The sequence below is a fragment of the Saccopteryx bilineata genome, chromosome 2 (genome assembly GCF_036850765.1).
Source record: "Saccopteryx bilineata isolate mSacBil1 chromosome 2, mSacBil1_pri_phased_curated, whole genome shotgun sequence".
NCBI lineage: Eukaryota > Metazoa > Chordata > Mammalia > Chiroptera > Emballonuridae > Saccopteryx > Saccopteryx bilineata.
Window position 1 is genome coordinate 226,147,896 of NC_089491.1, and position 24,474 is coordinate 226,172,369.

The 24,474-nt window shown below is 41.7% G+C and overlaps 1 protein-coding gene across 7 annotated transcripts in view; it reads right to left on the reverse strand.

Annotated features, from left to right (window-relative positions):
- The window catches only part of DYRK1A (dual specificity tyrosine phosphorylation regulated kinase 1A), a 268,791-nt gene that overhangs the window by 167,587 nt on the left and 76,730 nt on the right, over window positions 1–24,474 (reverse strand). For 2 of the 7 annotated variants that reach the window (XM_066259381.1, XM_066259373.1), the window contains exon 1: window positions 19,979–20,043. The exons of 2 other annotated variants lie outside the window; for them this stretch is intronic. The gene's annotated coding sequence lies outside the window, so the exon portion shown is untranslated. Of the gene's footprint in view, window positions 1–19,978; window positions 20,044–20,689; window positions 20,805–20,831; window positions 20,854–21,380; window positions 21,400–24,474 lie in introns of those variants that run through there. 3 more of the 7 variants (XM_066259380.1, XM_066259378.1, XM_066259375.1) reach the window with 3 other exon arrangements.

The following is a 24,474-nucleotide window of genomic DNA, read 5'->3' on the forward strand; positions in this document are numbered from 1 at the left end:
GGATAGGAAGAATAAATATAATCAAAATGGCCATACTACCCAAAGCAATATACAAATTTAATGCAATTCCCATCAAAATCCCTATGAGATTTTTTAAAGAAATGGAACAAAAAATCATCAGATTTATATGGAACTATAAAAAAACCCGAATAGCCAAAACAATCCTAAGGAAAAAGAATGAAGCTGGGGGCATTACAATACCTGACTTTAAACTATATTATAGGGCCACGATAATCAAAACAACATGGTATTGGCAAAAAAATAGACACTCAGACCAATGGAACAGAATAGAAAGCCCAGAAATAAAACCACATATATATGGTCAAATAATCTTTGATAAAGGGGCCAACAACACACAATGGAGAAAAGAAAGCCTCTTCAACAAATGGTGTTGGGAAAACTGGAAAGCCACATGCAAAAGAATGAAACTCGACTACAGCCTGTCCCCGTGTACTAAAATTAATTCAAAATGGATCAAAGACCTAAATATAAGACCTGAAACAATAAAGTACATAGAAGAAGACATAGGTACTAAAATCATGGACCTGGGTTTTAAAGAACATTTTATGAACTTGACTCCAATGGCAAGAGAAGTGAAGGCAAAGATAAATGAATGGGACTACATCAGAATTAAAAGTTTTTGCTCAGCAAGAGAAACTGATATCAAAATAAACAGACAGCCAACTATATGGGAACTGATATTTTCAAACGACAGCTCAGATAAGGGCCTAATATCCAAAATTTACAAAGAACTCATAAAACTCAACAACAAACAAACAAGCAATCCAATAAAAAAATGGGAAGAGGACATGAACAGACACTTCTCCCAGGAAGAGATACAAATGGCCAACAGATATATGAAAAGATGCTCAGCTTCATTAGTTATTAGAGAAATGCAAATCAAAACTACAATGAGATACCACCTCACTCCTGTTAGATTAGCTATTATCAACAAGACGGGTAATAGCAAATGTTGGAGAGGCTGCGGAGAAAAAGGAACCCTCATTCACTGTTGGTGGGACTGTAAAGTAGTATAACCATTATGGAGGAAAGTATGGTGGTTCCTCAAAAAACTGCAAATAGAACTACCTTATGACCCAGCAATCCCTCTACTGGGTATATACCCCAAAACCTCAGAAACATTGATACGTGAAGACACATGTAGCCCCATGTTCATTGCAGCACTGTTCACAGTGGCCAAGACATGGAAACAACCAAAAAGCCCTTCAATAGAAGACTGGATAAAGAAGATGTGGCACATATACACTATGGAATACTACTCAGCCATAAGAAATGATGACATCAGATCATTTACAGCAAAATGGTGGGATCTTGATAACATTATAAGGAGTGAAATAAGCAAATCAGAAAAAAACAAGAACTACATGATTCCATACATTGGTGGAACATAAAAACGAGACTAAGAGACATGGACAAGAGTGTGGTGGTTACCAAGGGTGGGGGGGGAGGGAGGACATGGGAGGGAGGGAGGGAGAGAGTTAGAGGGAAGGGGAGGTGCACAGAGAACTAGATGGAGGGTGACGGAGGACAATCTGACTTTGGGCGAGGGGTTTGCAACATAATTTGATGACAAAATAACCTAGACATGTTTTCTTTGAATATATGTACCCTGATTTATTAATGTCATCCCATTACCATTAATAAAAATTTATTGAAGTAAAACTCATACCAAAATGTGAACATTAACCACAACCTGACCGTACATTTTTTTTTTTTTTTCATTTTTCTGAAGCTGGAAACGGGGAGAGACAGACAGACAGACTCCCGCATACGCCCGACCGGGATCCACCCGGCACGCCCACCATGGGGCAACGCTCTGCCCACCAGGGGGCGATGCTCTGCCCATCCTGGGCGTCGCCATGTTGCGACCAGAGCCACTCTAGCGCCTGAGGAAGAGGCCACAGAGCCATCCCCAGCGCCCGGGCCATCTTTGCTCCAATGGAGCCTTGGCTGCGGGAGGGGAAGAGAGAGACAGAGAGGAAAGCGCGGCGGAGGGGTGGAGAAGCAATTGGGCGCTTCTCCTGTGTGCCCTGGCCGGGAATCGAACCCGGGTCCTCCGCACGCTAGGCCGACGCTCTACCGCTGAGCCAACCGGCCAGGGCCCTGACCGTACATTTTATAGTAGCCATTTTAAGAACCTTATCTGCTAATTGCATTCTTTCTGTCATTTCTATTTCCATTGACTAAATTTCTTGTTCTGTCTCAAAATTCACTAATATTTTCTTCTGTAATATCTAACCTGCCATTAATGCCATAGAGTATTTTTCATCTCACACATTAGATCACCACTAATGGTTTTATCTGGCTTTTTTTATATATTTCAAGTCTCTGCCTAGCTTTCTGAACATATGGCATTATATTTATGATAACTGCTTTAAGTTCCTTGCCTGTTAATTCTAGCATATGTCAGTTCTGTGTTGGTTTTAATGGATGGATGATATCCTAAGTATAAGTCGCATTAACCTACTTATTTGCATATTTAATAATTTTTGACTGGATGCTAGACATTTTTCATTGTTGAGTGATGGGTTTTGTTATATTCCTTTAAAGAGTGTTGAGCTTTGCAATGGCAGGCACTTACACATTAGTTTGTTCCTTTCAAGGCATGTTTTTAAGCTTTTCTAAGACAGAGCTGGAATAGCCTTTATTTTATTTAGAGCTAGTTTATCAGCCTCACTACTAAGATATGACCCTTCTGGAGGCTCAATGAGCAAAGCATATAACAAGGTAATTCTACTCTGCTTATAAGATATTCAAATATCTCCCAGCCCTGTGTGAGAGCTCTGAGACTTGTTCTGCTTGTGGCTTCCCAATGAATTCTTTCCACCAGAAATTGTTCCTTTATGAAACTGTACCCTACATATGCACAGCAGATTGGTATTCAGTCAAACATTAAAGGGGATCACAAAGAAGATTTATGAAACATTGCATAGTTCCCTTCTCCCAGAACTCTGCTCCTCAAATTAGAACCACCTTGGAATCCCTGAGCTCCAATCTTTGTTTTCTCAACTCCGTAAGGCCACATGGCTCTATCAGGAATCCCCCCCTCGCTGCACTGAGACCTGAAAAGTGCCTTCATGCAAAAAGCTGGGCCATCACAGGGCTCACCTCGTTTGTTTTCCATCTGTCAGAGCTCACAGTTCTGCAATGCTCATTGTTCCATCTCTAAAAACGGTTGCTCCATGTATTTTGTCCAGTTTCCCTAGCTATTTATGGTGGAGGGTAAATTCAGAATGTTAATGCCTTATAATCAAAAGCAAAAGCCATTAATCCTGACACTAATTTTAAAGGAAATGTTCTATAAGATACAACTCCTAAACACGTCCATGTATATGCATCATTATCTATCACATTATCCCATTTTTATTTTATCTTGGATCTACTACTCTTGGTCACTGTGCCTAATTTGCTTTATTGTTTAGTCTACATTTCACAATAGAACGTAAGTTCTGTAACTACAGGGATCTTGTCTATCTTATCCCTCCTGCATCCCAACACCTAGAATACATCCTAGTCTAGAACAGGTACTCAAATTCAGCAAATTCATTAACTCAATAAGCAAACTGTTCTTTAAGTATTTCATTTAACATATAGTGTGAAAACTCTTCTCAGTAAATTCTGATCTAAACGAAGGTAACAGTGACCCTGGAGAATTCCTTAAAAATATCTGTTATCTTGCCTGACCAGGCAGTGGTACAGTGGATAGAACATCGGACTGGGACACAGAGGACCAGGTTCGAAACCCTGAGGTTGCCAGCCTGAAGCTCAAGGTCGCTGGTTTGAGACCAAGGCCACAGACTAGAGCAAAGGGTCACTTGCTCTATTACAGTCTTCCCACACCTCCGTCAAGGCACATATGAGAAAGCAATCAATGAACAACTAAGGAGCCACAATGAAGAACTGATGCTTCTCATCTATCTCCCTTCCTATCTGTTTGTCCCTATCTGTCCTTCTATCTGTCTCTGTCACACACACAAAAATCTATTATCTTAATTAGCATCATCTCAGTAAATGTCTATGGTTGCAAACAAAAGAAACTGGCTTTGTTAAAATTAAAAAGGAAGTTATTAAAGTATATAAGACAACAAAAAAGCCCAAGAGGGCCAGGACGGAAGGCTACATAATCAAAAACAGCCAGAATTCAAACCACAGACCTGTTCCAATGGAGACAACATAGGATTTAGTCACTGCAACTTGTGTAGACACCAATGACACTAGGAACTAAATTCTACAGCTGAATCTCTGTCACTGCCCACCTCTAGAAAACATGTAGCTGTGATCCCCCCACACACCCTTGCACTACAAATCCATGGCAGTGAAAGTAAAAAGACTGTATCCTGACTCCAAAAGATGCAGAGAAAGTGAGCAATTGGCTTTTCATAATGGAGTGTGTGTGTGTGTGTGTGTGTGTGTGTATAGAAAGAGGGACAGAGAGACAGGAAAGGAGATGAGAAACATCAGTTCATCTTTGCAGCACCTCAGTTGTTCACTTTCTCATATGTGCCTGGGGGGGAGGGGGCACTACAGCAGAACAAGTGACCCCTTGCTCAAGCCAACAACCTTGAGCTTTAAGCCAGAAATCTTTAAACTTGAGCCTGTGACCATGGGGTCATGTCTATGATCCCATGCTCAAGCAGGATGAGCCTGTGCTCAAGCAAGCAACCTCAGGGTTTTGAACCTGGGTCCTCTGCGTCCCAGTCTGATGCTCTATCCACTGCACCACTGCCTAACCAGGCTCTACCCCAAGATTTCTCAGGTAAAGAATTCCTCAAACACCCCTGGTCGGTTGCTCAGTGGTAAAGCAGCAGCCCAGCATGTGGAGGTCCTGGGTTCGATTTCCAGTCAGGGCACACAGAAAAAGCATCCATCTGCTTCTCCACCCCTCCCTATCTCACTTCTCTCTCTCTCCCTCCCTCTCTCTCTCTCTCTCTCTCCCTCTCTTTCTCCTCTTCTCCTCCTGCAGCCATGGCCCAATCCGAGTGAGTTGGCCCCAGGCACTGAAGATGGCTCCATGGCTTCCACCTCAGGAGCTAAAAAAAATGGCTCTGGTTACAACAGAGCAGATGGGCAGACATTGCCCCCAGTGGGATTGCCAATGGATCCTGGTCAGGGCACATGTGAGAGTCTGTCTCTGCCTCCCCTCCTCTCACTAAATAAAATTTTTTTTTAAATATTTAAAAAATATAAAAAGATGTCCTCAAACATCAAAAGCTGTTAAATGTTCTTGTTTATTCAAAGACTAACCAACCAGTAGCAGAAGGCAACAATCCCAACATACCAGAACTTTTATCAATTTGTTTTCCTTCTTTTCTTTCTAAATGTTTAAATTTAGGACAGTTAACTGCTGGGTTGCTGTTGTTTTCTTTTATATGGAGGCAGCATATGAAATCTACTATCATTAACCTTAAGCTAATTTACTTCCCCGCATCTGTTTTCTAACTTAAAAAAGAGATACTATCAACCACCTTGTAGAGTTGCCGAGAATATTAAAATAATATGTGAAGTGTCTGGCCCATAGCAGACAATTTAATAGCAGCTAGTGTTAATGCTATTAAATAGATTATTTTTTTGTATTTATTTTATTTTTATTCAATTGGGGGAAGGGACAAGGGAGGAGCAGGAAGCATCAACTCCCATACGTGCCTTGACCAGGCAAGCTCAGGGTTTCCAACCAGTGACCTCAGCATTCCAGGTTGACACTTTATCCACTGCGCCACCACAGGTAGCTTATTTTTTAAGAGAAGAAACTCACTAATTTACAAACATCTTTTTTAAAATATGGCAACAGGTTGAAGATACAACTTTAGTATTATGTTATCTCCCTTAGCTACCATGTTATCAGAAATAAAGCAACAAGTAGCTTAAAGTAGTCTAACATGTTGCTACCAAAACTAAGTTCAATAAATAAATGGTAGGTGGAAGGGAGGGAGGAAAGAAGGAAGGAAAAAAGGGAGAGAGGGACTGCTTACCCTGACTAGAGCCATGTTTCCTTCTCATTTCTCACCAGTAAGCTATGACTACACTGAAAAACTCTGTGAGGGCAGGGACCACTTATGTCCATGTGACTCATTATTATGTCCCAAGAGTCTAGCATGGGGCCAGGCACAAACCTTCCATGAAATTTAAATATTTGCTTTTCTAAATATTTACTACAGAAACTAGTCACTGAGAAAGGTTTCAGAGTATTTCAAAACAAATCACTCCCTGGCCGGTTAGCTCAGTGGTAGAGCGTCGGCCTGGCGTGCAGAAGTCCCAGGTTAGATTCCCGGCCAGGGCACACAGGAGAAGCACCCATCTGCTTCTCCACCCCTCCCCCTCTCCTTCCTCTCTGTCTCTCTCTTCCCCTCCCGCAGCCGAGGCTCCATGGGAGCAAAGATGGCCCGGGCGCTGGGGATGGCTCCTTGGCCTCTGACCCAGGTGCTAGAGTGGCTCTGGTCGCAACAGAGCGACCGCCCCGGAGGAGCAGAGCATCGCCCCCTGGTGGGCAGACCGTTGCCCCCTGGTGGGCGTGCCGGGTGGATCCCGGTCGGGCGCATGCGGGAGTCTGTCTCTCCCCGTTTCCAGCTTCAGAAAAATAAAAATAAAAAAAATAATAAAAAAATAAAAAAATAAAAAAAATCACTTATAAGCTTTTTAAAAGTCCATTCTCCTGACAAGATCAACAGCTTCAATAATTTTTTAATTTTTATTGAATTTATTGGGTTGACACTGGTTAATAAAATTATACAGGTTTCAGGTACACAATTCTATAATTCAATAATTTTCTAACTACAAGATTCATTCTTTTCAAAATCCATCCATACATTAAACTTTCCCCTCAATCATTCTTCTTGTTCTGTCATATGTAAAGAAATTAAAGCCGAAAAGCATCCAAACAAACCACTCTCTTCATTTTTCTGTCACTTTTTAAATAAAATAAAGTTAGAGCTTTTTTGAACTGTGAACCTGACAGCTGCTACAAATGCTGGATGGACATTCCAGATATAATTGTTGAATAAACATAACTTTGTTGGCTAGGAATCATGAAGAACATCCACAACTTAGTCACAGTTTAAAACCATTACAAAAGACCACTAAGGACTGTATTTCAGTGAACTACTAAAATTATGCACTTCTTTAAAAAAAAGCAGTATTTCCACCCCATAATCTATCTTTTAACATACAGTAGATATTTCATGTGCATTTAAGTTATTAATCCATAACTAAATAATTTGTCTTTTTCCTGGCTACAAAAAACTTTCCAATCCTATCTTGAAAAACACAGGATTTACAAGAACTGGCCAGGTACCTGAGTTGGTTGAAGAATCGTCTCTATATACCACGATTGTGGGTTCAATTCCTAGTCAGGGCACTTAAAAGAATCAACCAATGAATGAACAACAAACTGATATTTCTCTCTCTCTCTCTCTCTTCCACCCCCACCCCATCCTCTCCCTAAAATCAATTAATTTTTAAAAAAAGATAGGATTCACCTTTTTCTTTTTCCTCAAGGGCCCCATATTCCCTGTCCAACTCTCACTCCAAATGTACAGACGTTCCCCTGATGTAGTCCTTTGGTCCATGAGACCGAGATCAAAACATGAAGCACAAATGTTTTAGGGCTTATTATAGGCCAAACACTTGCTAGTCCACAAGACTGCAAGAGTGAGCAAAATACCACCACCCCTGTTCCCAGGAGGACATTATTCAGACAAGCACTAAAAAATCACCAAGAAAGATAAGCACTATAAAGAAAAAGTACAGGAAGATATGGGATATTAAAAAAGAAGGTGACTGCCTGACCAGGCGGTGGCGCAGTGGATAGAATGTCGGAATGGGATGCGGAGGACCCAGGTTCAAGACCCCAAGGTTGCCAGCTTGAGCAAAAAGCTCACCAGCTTGGACCCAAGGTCGCTGGCTCGAGCAAGGGGTTACTCGGTCTGCTGAAGGCCAACAGTCAAGGCACATATGAGAAAGCAATCAATGAACAACTAAGGTGTCGCAACAAAAAACTGATGATTGATGCTTCTCATCTCTCTCCGTTCCTGTCTCTCCCTATCTATCCCTCTCTCTGACTTTCTCTGTCTCTGAAATAATAAATAAACAAACAAACATCCCTTATTTAAAAAAAAAAAAAGGTGACTGAGATGGGGAAGCTGCTTTTCCTTACAAAGTGTCATCTAAGCTGAAACTGAAGCAGGAAAAATTTATAAACATGGAGATGAGCACTGACTGAGGGAGCAGGACAGAGTCAGGGATCCAGAGACCTGGGACATAAGACTGCATAAGTAAGCTGCAGACCAATCATCCAGGTAGGGGATTCTGAGACTAACATGGCCTTTACCTTGAAGTCATAATAAATCATTAAAGAGTTTCTTCCAACAACCAAGAATTCTTGTTTAATCATTTGCTCAAACCCCTGTTCTACTTCTGCCCACTCTATTAAACGTTCCTTATTCCTTGGCCTTTCCTATATGCCCACAGCATTTTTACTTCAGATGTCTGTATCTTTGTCTTATTCAGGTACTAGTCTCCTTCCCATCTGTTTCCCCATAAATCCTAAGACTCCTGCCATAAATCCTAAGACTCCTGTCTTCAAGTTCTTCCCTCTGCATAAGTAATACTGCTGAGTAACTGTGGGCCTTCAGGGCAACTCTTAGGTAAATTTTCCTAGCTTAACTGAAGTTCTGAACTATACTACAGAATCATAGGGAAATCCAGAAAGTGAAATTGAATTGTAAACTACTCAATGAGATCCTAATAATCTTCTTACCATTGCCGTTTTGAAAAAATTTTATGAAACAATCTTTTGAACAACAGAAATAATGTCTCCCAATAATGAACATTTGATATAATTAAGTTAAAAAAACCCCACTGAGGTCTTTTTCAAGGGGAACATCAGTCAATAAACCTGTCAGTAGACAGTATTTATTTTAAAATCTGATATCTTATTCTGATCCAAATAAACTTTAACTCAAAATTAACTGTAAAAAGGACTCTAAAATAAGACTAAAATTTTGACCTTCAAAAATTATTCAATTTCAGCCTGACCAGGAGGTGGCGGAGTGAACAGAGCATCAAACTAGGATGCAAAGGACACAGGTTCAAAACCCCTAGGTTGCTGGTTTGAGCACAGGCTCATCCGGCTTGAGCACGGGCTCACCAGCTTACGTGCAGGGTCACTCGCTGGCTTGAGCATGGGATCATAGACATGACCCCATGGTTGCTGGCTTGAGCCCAAAGGTTGCTGGCTTGAAGCCCAAGGCCACTGGCTTAAGTTCAAGGTAGCAGGCTTAAGCAAGGGGTCACCCACTCTGCTGTAGCCAAACACACACACACACACACACCCTGTCAAGGCACATATGAGAAAGCAATCAATGAACAACTAAGATGCCCCAACAAAGAATTGATGCTTCTCACTCTCCCTTCCTATCTGTCTCGATTTGTCCCTCTCTCTCTCTGTCAAAATAAAAATAAAATAAATTTCATAGACACTGTGCTCCCTTTAAAATGAAAATATCTACTCTAGTCCAAGTCCCTAACCTACCCAAAGACTATGGAAGGCCCCGAAGAACTTCTCCAGAAGGCAGACAGCACAGTCTGTGACTGCAGGCCTAGCCCACAGCCAGCACTAGCACTACTCAATAAGTAACCCTATCCTCCTCAAAAGGTCAGTGATTTTTCATTGATCATCTCCCAATAAGGACACAAGTGAAAATAAACAGAATTGATATTTTTCATGAAAATACTATCAGAATAAATCAAACTCACATGTTCTGATACTTTGTACTTTTCAAACTTTGAATTATGATATAACCTTCTTCGTTCCAGATTCACAGCTCCTAACATTGCCTTCTGCCACTACCCCATTTTTTAGCTCATCTTTAATAGTGCTACAAATTATTTCCACTTATCCCTAATGGAAGGTTCAAACTATGATAACCCTATCTTCTGTTCTTCAACAGTTACTTCAGGTCTTCAAGGTGTCCCATTAAACCAATCATTCCACTCATACAACATTTTACTATATACTGCCACCAAGTTTAATCTCTTTTATCTCAGAGATAAAACGTTGTTTAAATCCCAAACTTCGGTCTCCCATCTGTCTTTTACTTTTCACCTCTTGTTATTCCTTCATGCCTGTACACCTAAAATGAACCTGTCCTCCAAGCCCTCCTCCTTACCGTGTCATCTCTTTAACCCATAGATATGTCATCGCTGCTGTGACAAAAAACCTTCAATTGTCCCAAATTCAAATTCCTTCTAATTTATATGACCCATCACTCTCATTTCTCACTGCAATTGTTCTATTCCTCCCCCAGCATATCTCTCCCCCACCACATACACATACTCTCTCCAAGCTGTCATCCTTCACTTCCTCACCACCACAGACTGCCTCCATGACCTCTTCTGGAGGACTGTCAATTCCCCAGGCTCTACTGTAACAACCCTAGCCATTCTTCCAGACCAAGATCCAGTCCCACTTCCTCAAGGCATGCTCAAATTCTCAGATTCGTCTTATTTCCTGTGTTCTTCTAGTCCTTCATGTCATTACTTCTCTTTTTAGTAACCAAGGTCTTATTAATTTGCCTTTATACACACAACTATTTCAACACTAACAGCAGAGGCAACCAAATCTTACTTTTGTAGTCAAAACTTATACCACCATAATTCATATGAACAGTTAAATATTTATTCAACTGAAGAGGATTAAGAATCCCCTTTTACAATTTATCAATGCATTTACAATTATAAACATTTACAATTTATCAAAACTCCTGTTTTTCATCCAACAGAATACAGAAAAGTCAGGAAATATTTTTATCTATTTCTAACAAAACAGTATTTTTGATACTTAAAAAATGAAAATCCAAACAATTAAGCATTATTACTCACCTATTAAATTGACAAAGATTTAAAACTTTGATGACAGCACTGTTGGAGACCTGGAGAAACTGCGCCCTCAGACAGTGCTAATGCAGCACAAATCAGCGCTACTTTTTGGAAGACAATTTGGCAGCACATATTCAAATGTGCATATACATGGTGAACCAGCCATTTCCCTGATAAATACGTAAGCTATAGCTAAAGCTCCCAGAACACAGGTAAATATTCAAGGATGTACACTGCAGTACTGTTTAAAATAGCAAAAATGTAAAACCTGAAATGCTCTTTTAATGGAGACTGACTAAACTGTGCTACATCCACAACATGGAATACTTTCCAGTCATTGATAAAACAGGTGATATGGGAATATTTCTAAAATTAAGAAGCTGAAATTGCAAAATTGTGTTTAGCACGATCTCATTTGTTTCGAAGTGCATTAGACACTGTGTATTTATACATACACACACTCATAATGGTTGTGCACTTTAGAAAAAAGAAATGGGATATTATACAGACAGCTGTGTAATACACATAAATGTTAACTACTTAAAATGTATAATTGCAGATATATATGTATAGGACATTTCTGGTAGGAAGAACTGGACAGCTATTACCTATGAAGCACAGAAGAGGAGCAATTCTATATGGCTTGATCTTTTTTTAAAGCATAAGTATATATTACTAGTTTAAAGACTAAAGTTCCCTAGGTGATCAAAGCAATACTTGGTATGTTTGATATGCTGTTAAGACTGCTCAAATAGGAGCCCTAAACAGATGATAGAACACTAAGACAAAAAGGACACTTCTTTCTACTCCAGTAGACAGACAGTAAAGCCAGTGGGTCCTCAGCAAAATTATTCAGTCTCATTACCAACACTATCTCCCTGACAGGAAGCCAGCAGGTGCCAGTCTAACACTACCAACCTCTGGCCACCAGAGAAGCCTCCATGAACCTTTCCAGGATTATACCACAAGCTGACATTTCTCAAACCCACTCTTCACTTTCCTCAGGCCATGGCACGTGTGTCCTACTTCTCCCTCCTTTCCAAAAAAGCTTTCTCATTAGTGCATGTACTAATCTCCGATTTTTAAAAATGACAGCCAGCTAATTGATAAAACTAAAGTCTTAACCTGATAACAGATAAAGGATATCTCTGGGAGCATTTCCACTTTCAATTAGGAAATCCAACTCTTACCTTAACCTAAAAGAATAAATTCAACAGTAAAAACTGCAAGCAAACCAGGTGAAAAAGAAAGTAGTAATTTGGGGACAAGACCTACCTTTGTTCCTTTCACTCACACCAAGGAAGCACTCCCTATCATCTACCCCCACAATTTTAAACCAGCATACCGCAAGAATTTTTAAAATATGCAGTACTCGACTAATTACTCAGAGGCACTGACCTCTTCTCCCTTAGACTGTCAAATAAAAAAATGACAAGAGCCAACACAACAATAGCCTACTGTCGAATAAATCGATCAAAAATATACCTCTTTAAAAAATAAACTGGCAAAAAATTAATTTCTGATGTGCCACAGAATTTTTGTAATTAGTTTATGTGTGCCATGAAATGAAAAGATTGAAAATCGCTGATCTACTCCGTAGATACACTACCCTACTGACCACAGCACTTACACTAACAATATCTTATTTAAAACCTCAACTTCCCACCTTTAAATATTCATATGATTAAGCCAGACTACTTTTCTATGATGCTCACAAGTGAGCCGACCACTCACTACCAATGAGCTCACACATGAAAAGCAACAAAATCGAGGACAGGTATCACCATAAAATCCCAATGTAGCTAGTACTCTGTCCTCTGTCCTTCTTTTGTGAAAAGAAACAGAAGTCAAGACATACCTGCTTATTCTGAGGCACTGGTTAGTAATTTACTTTCTCTGCATCCATTTTATTCTCTAAAAGAAATGAACTATATTAATATTCCCAAAATGTTTCTACAGCATCAGGATTACCTGAAGCTCTAAATAGAAAAGCACACTCCTGAGCATCACTCCCAATCAACAAAGAGGAAATGTATAATCTGGGATTTCCACTTGGACAAGTCCTCCAGAAGACTGTTTGAGAACTACAAGTATTAGTTTCTCAGGTCTATACTAGATCTAACAATACTCTATAGAGATCAAAGAGATCCTAGATCTTCCCCTTTTTTTCAAACCCACAGAAATTAAGGAGGAAGACATTAGATAGTACTATATTTCTCCATGTATAAGACACTCCTATGTATAAGATGCACCTTAATTTTGGGGCCCAAAATTTGAAAAAAAATATACTGCGTAAAGTTACTGAACTCAAGTTTTATTCATAAAATTCATACAACTCTTCAGCCATGAGAAAAAGCAGGAAATGCAAATTTAAAAAAATCTACAACCACTGTGTAAGACGCACCCAATTTTTAGAGCCCAAATTTTTCCCAAAAAGTTGCATCTTATACATGGAGAAATATGGTTAATGTATGTTTAAACACCACAGCCACCATCCTCCTTGCAGCTTCAGTGACTCAAACATTTACTGAAACCCTGACAAGATGCCAGTGTTACTCTAGTGTTGTTTGCTGAGGATACCAATAGGAACACACACAGTACAGTTGAGGAGACTACTAAGACAAAACCCAGAAGCTTCGATTCCAAACAGTTCATATACAATATGGTCACAGTAATCAAGAATCATGGATCTGTCAGAAAATGCTGTCAGTAAAATAATGTTATTAGACCCAAAATTCCTTCACTACTAAAAGTTTTACATATTTTCTCATCTGACTATGTACATATAAACTATATATGCAAAATACTGATGAGCTATTTGAACTTGTACACCAGTTTAAAATATTAATGATCAAATATGAAAAATAAAAATTTACTACTGTAATACATTGTCTTCTCAAAAGTTTTTCTGAGTTTTTCCCAAAATATCTAAAAGTGTGACAGGCAATGTTTCATAATTCCCCATTTTCATCTTCAGTAGAAACAGGTTTCAACCAACTCCCAAAGAGCACTAATCCCAGCCTCCTTCGCAGCTAAATGTGGCCACCTAAGTTCTGACCAACAGCTCTGTAAACAAAAGTGTCAACAGGTGTAAACTTCCAAGTTTGTCTTTAAATGGAGGTGGGATGTGCCATCCCCACTTCCTGTTTCATACTATAGATGTGCTGGGGAGCTGTCTTGTACTGTACAGGAAAGGCGGTCTCCTTTAGTATGGGAAAGTAACAAGACAGGAAACCAAGGTCCCTGTACCATGGAACATCATCAGCCTTACTCTACTTAACACTTACCTGAGACATGAACTTCTTTCTTGTTTAAGCCACTGTTATTTAGTCAGAACATAGCCCAATTTCATGTTCTAACTAATGTATACAGAAAGTTTAAATTGTAATAATAAGCCTGACCTGCGGTGGCGCAGTGGATCAAGAGTCGAACAGGAATGCTGAGGTCACCAGTTCAAAACCATGGGGTTGCCTGGCCAAGGCAATATGAGAGTTGATGCTTCCTATTCCTCCCTCCCTTCTCTCTCTCTCTCCCGTTCTCTCTCCCCCTGCCTCTCTAAAATAGATAATTTTTTTAAATTTGTAATATTAAATAATTCCAACTTATCAACTCAATAAAGCTCAAACTAATTATAAATTCTGGGGTAACCCCATTATTGAAATTATTGCTACTGTACCAGCTTATATTTATATGGCATTTTACACTGTTGTAAAGCACCTCATTACAGTATCTCATTTCATTCTGGAATCCTGGGCAAGGCAACTGACACTATACATGTTTGGCATATAGAATACTGTAGCTCAGAGAAGCTACTCCAAGATTCTACAACTAAGAAGTGGTGCTCAGGATTCAGCAGATAGGTCCCTCATTCCATCATTCTATGTACAAATATACTTATATATCCCTACTAAGTGCAGGCATTAGTTACAGGCATGATCAAGAAAGAATTGTTCCTGTCCAGATGCACCTTACAATCTAACAGAGTGAGAGAGAGAGACATTAAATGAGTAAGCATATATATGAATGCATATGAATGATTATATAGCTAGTTACAATAAGGGTTATGGGAAAAAAAGAAAGGGCCTGTAAGAACACCTGGCCAAGAAACCTTACCTAGCCTGGGGGAATGGGAAAGGCCTTTCTGAAGAAGTAACATTTATGCTGAGACCATAAGAATGAATGTGAATGAATGTGACTGAAGAAGGGAGGGAGAAGAAAGCTATTAAGAAATGTACATACTTTATCAATCTTCACAAGAACATTACCATTGACCCCATTTTACAGCAAAGATGCTTAGTGAACTCACCGTGCTAAAGGTCACGCTGCCCGGGAATGGCAGGCCCTGCTGAGATTGGAGACCTGCGTGCAGGGAGCCTGTGACAGGCACCATCTCACAGGACAGGTCTCTCCTCCCTCCAGAGTACCATGCTATCCCCAACTACTTATCAAGCAGTTTTTAAGTAGATGTCACAATTTCATCATTTTTTTTTTTACCCAAATACATGCGCTAAGATGACAAACTTGACCACAAATATCCATGAAACAAAGAAACAAAAGAAATCCAATTCTTGTCATTGGATATTTTACACACATATATATATATATTAAAAATTAGGGAGTTATTTAATGAACAGGGATTTATCTAAAATAGAGGTGATGCTGAAAATCAGTTTCACTGCATGTTAAACCAGCTCACTAATCGCCCCCCACACACAAAATAGATTTAAACAAGCTTTTCAATCATGGGGAGATAAAACTCAAAACAATTCAATTCAAAAGATACAATTTAAGCTGTTATGCACTATATATTTATATCTGTATCCATGCACACTTCCTTCAAACAAAAATATGTCTATAACTTGTCAAAACTTTAACAGCAATACAAACATTTAAAAATAACCTTCTAGAAGAAAGGTACATAGCTCTAGAACAGCGGTTCTCAACCTGTGGGTCGCGACCCCAGCGGGGTTGCCTAAAGCCATCGGAAAATACATAATGCATATTAGATATTACATTCCGAATCATAACTGTAGCAAAATTACAATTATGAAGTAGCCACCAAAATTATTTTTTGGTTTGGGGTCACCGCAACATGAGGAACTGTATTGCGGAGTCACGGCATTAGAAAGGTTGAGAACCACTGCTCTAGAAGTTCAATTGCCAACAAACCAAACTGGCTCTATATTAGCAAAAAGTATGCCTACAAAGAAACACATCATTTTAGATGTTCAATATACTGTAAGTTATTATCACCAATAAAGAATTTTAACTCACTATACAACTTTAAATGTAGAATTCCAAAGCAAAAGTATAACTACTGAAAAACATTTAGCTGGTTTACACAAATCAGCATTTCCAAAACTTTGTTTTCATATACCAAAAAATGAAACTAAGGCAGCCTTGTAGCCATGAGGTTAGGAAACAAGACTTGTCTTTCATCACCTAAGATGAACCTTAAATTATTTTAGTAATGCTCGGATAAGTGATGGTAAACTTTATAACATTATTGCATTGACATACGGCAAGATTTCTTCACTTGGGGCAACTGATGAGAAATTATAGGTGATTTAAAGTAATTTGATTATATATTTAATATTTTAACACTAATTTCAACCACCTAAAATTTTTAATCCAAAACTGTGCATGCCTTGGATCATGAATATCAAATTCTCTCTAGCCATCAAAACATTGCCCAGTGGTCAAAATAATATATATAGTAAGAAGTCTTTTAAATGGCAAAACCACTATGTAGAACTAGTTCCACAACTCACTTTGACAGGACCAACTGTGTTAGTGTCAAGTTTCAGATGACCACGTTTGATAGTTTCAAGTAATATCTTTACTTCTAAAAAGAAAATATACACAAGTTTCCGGAAATAAAACCACCAGAACACTCACATTTTAAATTACTTAGCTTACATTTAAATTACTGTAAGGAATATAACAACAAAAGAATAAATGAGAGAAGATGGTTAAAGTTTTTCGTTGGAGGATAAGACAAATTCCTTGGAGTATGATGTGTGAGTGTGTGTGTGTGTGTGTGTCTGATGTGCAACTTCTTTGAAATAGAGAAAAGTTAATGCTAAAGCAAAGAAAAATTGATACACACTTTTCACAAATACTTAGTCACAAATGAAGCTCCCTGTTCTATTAATCTTATATTTAATGTTATATATAAGGCATTCCCTGCTCATTCACAATTGAAGTTACTTCTATCCAAATTTTCTTCCCTTAACTAGACACTTGCTGAAAATAAACATGCCTGTGAAAACATCCCGGGCAATCTAGATTTCTAAGCTATTTCTCTTTTGTTTTGTTTTTGTTTTTGTGTTCAAGTAGTACCCAAAATTCAATACAAATTAGCCTTTTCTTTGTAGGGTTTCAAAAGAAAATGCATGCCCAAGGTCATTCTATACCATGTGCTATATATAGCAAGTTACCTTGAATTTTATTTTTACAGATTAACATTCATAACACTATAACAATTTATATAAATCTTTAAATACTAGTTGCTACACTTACCACTCCCCATCCCCATAACTTTAAGTCATTAACACAGCAACTCTCCATAAATAAAACTAAAGACAGACAATGGACAGTATTCTAGAAGGGAAAAAAATTCTAACCAACGGTCTTTTTTACTATCTACCTTCTTTAAACAGGACAGTGCATTAAAAAGGAGTATTTTCATTTACTTTAAATGTTAGTGCCCCTAAGACTTGACTAACTCATTCATTTTTTTAGTCCCCCCCACACAGTAATTTTGTGTTGTTTCTAACATGTCTTTAAAACATGTTTAAGAAACTATCTTAGACCCAAATTTCTAATAAGATCTCACTAGATCACTTAGTACATTTCCCACTCCTACCAATAATGACCATTCATTCATTCAAATCTGTTCCTTCAAATCTAGTATCTTTTTTAGATTTTAAGTAAGTGTGCCTTCACCTTACAGACACAGGAGTAACCCTTCCTTTCTAAGTTTATGTCTCTTATGAAATTTTCAACTCAGTTTTACAACAGAACTTCGTGTAGACATTGACAGGAGTCCTTAACTATCTGGCAAGGTTTGAAGCCTAAATAAATCTGGACAGCCACCAAAAACACCACTGCTTTCGCAAGGCAAAGCCTCCAAAAGCACTAGGGTATCTTAACTGAAAGTCACATATACATTAAAAATCTTAACTATCACCAAGTAAACTTTTCTCAAGGATTCTATAATTTATTTGAAACTATCATCTTCAGTTGTTTCACATATATAACTCTATCTGAAAACATTCTCTTAATGTAATAATTAAAACATGAGAAGTTTGTTCTGACCAGCTAGCTCTGTGGGATAGTGCACTAAAACACCAAGGTTGCATGCAGGTTTGATCCCCCAGTCAGGGCACATACAGGAAGCGACCAATGAACACAACTAAGTGGAACAACAAATGAATGCCTCCCTCTCTCTCTCCTGTTCCTCTGTCTCTCTAAAATCAATCTATTAAAAAATTAAATTTAAATTAAAAAATGAGAAATTTAAGAAAAAAGCTAAAGAAAAGTTCACTGATTTATTAAATACCCCCAAAATCAAAGTATTAAATATAGCCATTCTTAAACACTGTATATGTAAAGTATAAAGGGTCACAGAAGAACTATATATTCAAAGTTAAAAATGACTAATAACTTTACACAAAACTTTATCACTCATCAATACCTAAAGGATGCCTATAATTAAAACTAAGTGTGAAGAACAAAACATACCAAAGAATATTTTTTAATTCTTTCCACTCAAAAATTGTCTACATGGTTTTCTGGGTGGGAAGGCGGGCTGATAAATTTCATTAAGGGGGCCTCATCTCAATCTTTCTTTGTCGCTTCAGCAAACCATAAAGTTAATTCCATGCTAAACACGATATATGGAAAAATCTCTAGGTTAGAACCCCGAGTTATTACACACAGATCGCTTCAAAATTTGCCAGTACTTCCAATAATGAATTATAACCTAATGATTAGGGGTGCAGGGCAGGCTGGCTAGACAGCTGGGTGACCTTGGATGTGTCACAGCTCAGTTTCCTCATCTGTGAAATGGGTAACAGTTTCTACCGGTAGGGTAAGCGAATAAACCTACGTCGGTACTTTTCGTCCTAATCTTTTAAAAAGTGAGAAAACAATGTTTTAAGATGTATTTCTCTGACAACTTGGGCGGAATTCAAGAACCAAATGGTGCTAGCTTCAAGTACAGTCCCAAGATTACAAGATTCATATAATCCAGGATTGGATGAAAGGCACAGCCAAGCAGTTGAGAGTCAGTCAGTCCCTCGCCGATTTTGCCATTTTTAACCATTTCGGACTAGGGAGGAGCCTTTCGCGAAGTGTAAGATTTGGCAGTTTCCTTGGACCTAAGCAAGAGTAGGCTTGGGTCTGTACATAGACTTGTGAAGTTCTGCTGCATTACCCAGGTACCAGTGGTAATTTATAAATTCTCAGCCACCAACTCCTCCGGCTGCTAAACAGGTCATCACTCCATCTCGAGTGGCCGGGATCGCCTGCACTCACTGCACAACTTCAGAGCACGCCGAATGCCCTCGCTCCGGAACACACCCCAAAGGGCCGCGGAGGGACCGGGCTCCCGACCTTCCCCGGCGCCTCGCCCAGCAGCCAGCCCCATTTTCTTAACCCGTGCATTGTCCTTGCGGAGAACCCCGGCGGTTCCCACACTGGAGGGGGCCGAGAGGAGGGACGAGGGAGGAGCTGGGGGAAGAGGATGAGGAAGAAGAGGAGGAGGAAGACAACCTCCTCCCCTGCGCTCGGGCGACCAGTGAAGGTCTGGCGCTTTCTCGGGCCCCCGGGTCCCGACTCCCGGGAGGCCGCGGTCCCTGCTCCCACCCTCAGCAACTTTCCCTCTGCTCGCACCCGCCTCTCCTCCGGGACCCGGCCAGTCGGCTCCCTCCCCCGGCGGCCAGCCCCGGGCCGCGGCGCCTCCTCCTAAAATGGCAGGTCCCTCCCTCCGCCCGACCGGCCTCGGCGCGGACCCGACTGCAGGCCGCGGGTGGAGCCGGGCGCCGGGCCGGGTGGGGCCGCGGCCGGGCCGGACACTCACCGGGACGATGGCGGGGCGCTCGCGCCGCTCCCTCCGGTGAGTCTCAGCCTTGGGCTGCCGCCGCTGCGCTCCTGCCGCGGCCTCCGCAGCCAGCGCCGCCCCGGCCGCCTCTCTCCGCCCCCGGCGCTCCCGGCTCCGCGGCCGAGCCTCAGCCTTCTCAGTCTCTCTCCGACTCGCGGTTCCAGCGGTGCCCGGGGCCGGGGAGGCGACAGCCCCCTCCCCGGCAAATACCGCAGTCCCCGGACCCCGACTCCCGGCGGCGGGGTAGCGCGGCCCGGCCCGGCGCGGAGGGCGGCGGCGGCGAGGCCGGGCGCCGAGTCGTGGCCGCTCCCGGCGGCTTCTTCCCGAGGAAGATTTTGTAAATCTCACAAAATGGCGCGCGCTCCAAACCTGCGCAGCGAGAAGCGCCGGGGCCCGAGCGGCGGCGGCGGCGGCGGCGGCGGCGGCTCCTCCACCAGGAGAGCCCGAACCGCCCGCCCCCGAGTCCCCGCACAGACAGACACACACACACACACTCACACACACGCACGCACACACACTCGCCCTCGCACACGCTCACTCACACATACACTCTCACACTCACACCGGTCCCGCCCGCTTGCCGGCGGCGGCAGCGGCACCAACAGCAGCAGCAGGAACAGCAGCAGCAGCAGAAGCGGCGGCGGCGGCGCCCGCACCCCCCGCTCGGGGTGTCCGCTCCCTGAGCCCGACCTGAGCCGCGATCAGCAGCAGCGACGGCAGCAGTCTCCCCGGATCCCCCCGCCGCTCTTGCCGCCACCACCCCCGCCTCACTCCAATGGGGCTTTTTATTATTATTCGGGCGGGAAGCGAAAGGGTTTAAAAAAAAACCAACCAACAAAATGGCGACGGACCGACCCGGTCGCTATAGCAACTGTCAATCAAAACGCAAAACCCCGGCTGACGTGCTGACGTACTCCTCCCGCCCCTCGGCCCAAGCCGGTAGGCGGAGCCTGTTGCTCGGGCAACGGCAGATTCTGTCCCCTCCCTTCCCTCTCCCCCTCCGTCCCCAACCAACCACCCAACCCCCTCAGGTCACGTGAAGGATAAATTCGGAGCTCGGGCCCGCTACGAGTGTCAGAGGAGGGCGCGTGATTCGCTCGGGGGAGGGGATGGCGGGGCGGAGGGAGGGATGGAAGGGTAGAGGAAGGGGAGGCGGCAGCCTGGCCTGTACGCGAGAGCCCGCTGCCTAGCCGCGCCCCGCGCCCGCGCCGACTGCAACCCAAGGAGCGCGCGCGGCCTCTTTGCCTCTACCCCTCCCCAGCCCCGCGCTTCCGCGTGGTGCGCCCGCAGCCCCGCCCGCGCCAGGGGGAGGGGGCCGGGCTCTGCGGCCGCGCAGGGACCGAGGAAGCCCACCCCCGCGCGCTGGGACCTGGGCTCTCACCTTCATCCCCAGGGAGCGCGCCGGCAGCAGGAAGGGGTGTGCACGTCCGCGCGTTTCAACTGTTCTTGGAAGGACTCGCGTGCCCCCTTCGCCGGAAAATGCCCATGGAGGCCGCGACGGGGAACGGGGGGGTAGGGGGGGAGGCCGCGACGGGGAACGAGGGGTAGGGGGGAGGCCGCCTCCGCGTTTCAGACATCTCAGGAATTCCGAACGCTTCGCCCGAATCTGGGATGCCCCTGTGGCTGACACCTTGATTAAATCATGCCATTCGGCTTGTGTAACAGCCAATGCCAATGTTCAGAAATTTTGGACGGAGCCATCATAAAAACTTTTTTAGGATGTACACGCTCTCCCAAGCTTTCCACCTATTTCAAACCCATACCCACTTTACTGGGTGCAGCCTTCTGTCAGAATGCCCCGTAAATTAACCCTGGAACTGTTACCGTATCCTTGTCCCCTAACACCGTTTTTCTTTTTCACGCACATCTCACTTTAAAGATTGTGAATTTGCCCACAATTCTTTGTTAATATTATAAATCTCATTTCTTTTTTTTAAACTACCCCTTCTTTCTGCATGAATGTTGCTAGGTGTGCTCCCCAGGCATTAAAACCTAACTATCCTAGTAACCATGCTGTGCTGGCTACTTTGTAATCAGTAGACAGCTACTGGCTAAAAACTGTATTTTATACCATACCTAATAAAATGGCACTTAAATGTTACACTAAAATGAATAATAATAGATACTATTTTGCCCGAAATCACTAATTTATTGATTTCTAAGCTTGATTTTGCCATCATATGATAGTGCTCATACCAATTTTTTTAAGCTAAAACATCACAAATACAGTAGCAACAGATACAATCTTTATAGGGGTAAAGAAAAACAACCACGAAATAAATACTGGCCTCTATCCTACGTGACTCAAGGAAAGATACTTGCTTTAAACAGTTTCCAACAAATGTTTACCTCCTTTAGTAAATAAAACTGGTAACACTAAGGCAACCATTCAAATTAACACAGGCCCTGGGAGAAATTAGACTAAACCTAAAATAAATTACACAAAAGTAGTCAAGCAAATAGCTTACTGTAAAGACTGATTCTTCGTGGTATCAAAAGTTGCTATGACTGTCAAAAGCTTTTTGGATTGCCACTTTTCCAGAATTACGCTGCTAATGTAACTGAAGTTTACATTCAATTGCATTGTTTTGAAGGAAATTTCCAACGGTTTCCCTATTGAGATGTGAGATCCATACCTTAATTCCTCCCAAACTCACACTTCCATCTATACAACTCCTTCCTCCTCTGCTTTCTTTCCTGCTCCCCACCCCACCCCATTCGCCAGTTTCACTTCTATGGGAACACTGGAGCATTGGCAATCTTTAACACCAAGTTGAACAAGTCAAATTTTTATTGCTGATAATGAAGGAAACCTGCTTAATTAATCTTCTAGGTAACCTAGAAAGAATATGACAGTCTTAAGAAATGTGCTCTGTGTTCAGTCAAATCAAGCTAGATTCTAGATTCTAGAAGATTATAAGGGTGTAAGGGTGAGGCAAAATCCTTCCAATCATAAGGCATTACTGGTCTTCATATCTAGAAGTTTGCACCCTGCCCTTTCCACCACCCCTACCAAACTCTCCTCCCCAGTGTGAAATCCTTACATAGTATTGATCAGTGAACTGTTGTGTCCAGGTTGAATGCTGTAAAATTGTTTTATACAGGCTTTACCTACTTAGCCTGTAAATTATGCTGGCTCCAAACAAGTGAACACATGTAGGCAGGAAGGACTCTGGTACAGATGCCAGTTTAGTGTTGACCAGGTTCAGCAATTACATTCTTGCTTTCATCTGAGAATCTCCTCATCACATGCACTGACCCTGAACTCACAGATAATAACAACCTCCAATTGTCCAGTACATTCTAGGGTATCTCTAATTTCATAGCAGTATTACATTCCCATTATACAGATGAGAAAACAAGTCCTGAGTAACTTTCCCTGGATCACAACACCAGTAACCAGTGAAGCCAAGATTCAAACCCAGACATAACTGCAAAGCCCATTTCCACCACACCAAGATGATCCCAGGTTATTTGGAGATCAGGTCATTACAGAGGTAATTAAGATGTCATTAGAGTGAGCTCTAATTCAGTATGACCGGTGCCCTTACAAAAAGGGGAAATTTTGACAGAGACAGACATACACAACATGAAGACAGGGAGAATGCCATCTATATAAGCCAAAGAGTACCTGAGGCTTGCAGAAGCTGGGAGAAAGAATGGGGCTTTCACCCTCACAGTCATCAGAGGGAAACAACATTCCTGACACCATGATCCTGGACTTCTAGAATCCAGAGCTATGAGAAAATAAATTTCTGCAGTTTAAACCACGTACTTTGTGATACAGCAGTCCTAGCAAAGTAATACAGAAATCCAAAACAAGATGATGGGGTTTTTGCTTGGTTCCACATCTGTCAATGACCACTCTTGGTGGTGCACTCTACTAAGACAAAAAAGTTCAAGAGTTGAACCCAGCTGAGAGTTATAATGCAAACACTCCATGGACAGATAAACTAATATTCATTCCTGTGACTGCCCCTCACACCAGGTGAGAAGGTGAATGAACAATTAACAAATCATACCTAGACAAAGGTGTGACCAGAATCTGACACCCTGCTCTTCTTACAGACTCTGGGTAAAGGTTCTTGATTGCTCCCCCTTGCACAAGGCTTTATATATTGTGATTTTAAAAGTAATTCATGTAGCCTGATCAGTGGTGTCACAGTGGATACAGCTTCTCCATGGTACACCAATTCAAACCCTGAGGTTGCTGGCTTGAACCCAAATGCTGGCTTAAGCAAGGGGTCACTGACTCTGATCCCCCTCCAAGGCACATACGAGAAGCAATCAATAAACAACTAAATTGAAGCAACTACAAGGTGATGCTTCTCACTCTCCTCCCTCTCTCTCTCTGAATAAAAATAAAGATAAAAGTAATTTATATATATCAAAGAGATTAAAAAGAAACAAAACAAGAGAGGGGCCTTATTTAAACTGGCAATGATAGTAAGCTGTGTATCAAGCAGTTAATAATT